The sequence below is a fragment of the Cannabis sativa genome, chromosome 4 (assembly GCF_029168945.1).
Source record: "Cannabis sativa cultivar Pink pepper isolate KNU-18-1 chromosome 4, ASM2916894v1, whole genome shotgun sequence".
Taxonomy (NCBI): domain Eukaryota; kingdom Viridiplantae; phylum Streptophyta; class Magnoliopsida; order Rosales; family Cannabaceae; genus Cannabis; species Cannabis sativa.
This window is the reverse complement of record NC_083604.1, coordinates 26,143,331-26,145,266: the sequence shown is the minus strand read 5'-3', so window position 1 is coordinate 26,145,266 and position 1,936 is coordinate 26,143,331. Positions and strand designations below refer to the sequence as shown.

Genomic DNA, 1,936 nt, shown 5'->3' with positions numbered 1-1,936 from the left:
AGATGCCAACAACTTTGAAATTAAGTCTGCCATACTCCAAATGTTGTAGTCTTCAGTCCAGTTTGGTGGACTCCCCTCTGAAGACCCCAATCTGCACTTGTCAAACGTCATGGAGTTATGTCAGACTTTCAAAGTAAATGGGGTTAGTGATGATGCCATTCGTTTGAGACTTTTTCCGTTCTCGCTGAGAGAACGAGCCAAGAGTTGCTTGATCTCCTTGCCACCGAATTCTATAGCAACATGGAATGACTTGGCAACAAAGTTTCTGTCTAAGTTTTTTCCTCTAGCAAAGTCTGCTAAGCTGCGAGGAGAAATTAATAACTTTTGTCAGCTAGATAATGAATCTCTCCATGAGTCTTGGGAGAGGTTGAAGGATCTCATCAGGAAGTGTCCTCATCATGGTATTGAGAAGTGGATGATGGTTCATAATTTCTACAACGGGGTGGTTGGTAATACTAGAACACTTATAGATGCTGCAGCTGGTGGGGCATTTATGAGGAAAAGTGCAAAACGAGGCTTGTGATTTGCTAGAGGAGATGGCCCTGAATAATTAGCAGTGGCCAACTGAAAGAAGTCAGACATAGAAGGTGGCTGGTATGCATGAGGTAGATACCATCACTAAATTGATAGCCCAGGTAGAGGCCCTAACAAAACTAATAATTGTGCAAGCAAAACAAGCTCAGGTTGTTTGTGAGCTATGTGGAGGCCCTCATCCTTATGCGGAATGCCCGGTAGATGTGAATAGTTTGCCAATGGATGAAGCTAAAGCCATTGGGAATTACTCTCAAAACAACAACTATGGGTTCAATCAAGGACAGAATCGAAGGAATAGTGGGTTCTATCAGCAAAGGAATCAGAACCATACGCAGAACCAACAACAATCACAGCAACAAGGCTCTACTGGGAGTTCTGGTCTTCAGACAGACTTATTGTTACAATTTATGACGGAGACTAGATCATCCATTAAGGACCTACACACTAATATCAGGATTGGAAACTCAGATAGCAACCCGTCCTTAGGGAAACTTGCCTAGTACAATCGAGGTTAATCCTAAAGAAAACTGCAAAGCAATTACCCTGAGAAGTGGGAAGAAGTATGAAGGGCCTGATGGGGGACAACTAGTGGAAGAAGAGATTAAGGATCAACCGGTACCAACATCAATAGAACAGAAGACTACTGAGATTCTTGCACCAAAACAAGAGTCTCCACCAATCAGTATAGATTATCATGTGAAGATACCGTACCCACAGAGACTCCGAAAGACCAATCTAGACAAGTAGTTTTCAAAATTTCTAGAGGTCTTTAACAGGTTGCACATCAACATCCCTTTTGCTGAAGCCTTGGAACAAATGCCCAGTTATGTGAAGTTCATGAAGGAGATCTTGTCAAAGAAGAGGAAAATAGAAGACTATGAAACAGTGGCATTGACTGACGGTTGTAGCACCATACTGCAGAAGAAACTCCCTCCTAAACTCAGAGATCCTGGGAGTTTCACCATCCCTTGCACCATTGGGAGAATACAGTGGATAAATGCATTGTGTGACTTGGGAGCTAGCATTAATTTGATGCCTCTGTCAGTTTTCAGAAGATTGCAGTTGGGTGAGGCAAAGACAACTACAGTAACCTTGCAATTGGTTGATCGATCACTAGGTCATCCAAGGGGAGTCATTGAGGATGTGTTAGTAAAATTTGATAAGTTCATCTTTCCAACTGATTTTATTGTTCTGGAAATGGAAGAAGATAGCAATGTCCCAATTATACTGGGGAGATCATTCTTAGCAACTGGCCAAGCTTTGATTGATGTTCAGAAGGGTGAATTAAAGCTACGAGTGGAAGGGGAAGAAGTGGTCTTCAATTTGTTAAAGGCGATGACTTTCCAAAAGGCAAGTGATAACTGTTTCTTTGTTGATTTTATTGATACTATTGCAGAAAAGA

At 41.8% G+C, this 1,936-nt stretch overlaps 1 non-coding gene across 1 annotated transcript; it reads right to left on the bottom strand.

Annotated features, from left to right (window-relative positions):
* Positions 1-298: 298 nt before the first annotated feature.
* LOC115715398 (small nucleolar RNA R71) lies at positions 299-405 on the bottom strand. The gene has a single exon (XR_004011272.2). It is a non-coding gene; the product is annotated as a small nucleolar RNA R71 (small nucleolar RNA).
* Between the last annotated feature and the right edge of the window lie 1,531 nt (positions 406-1,936).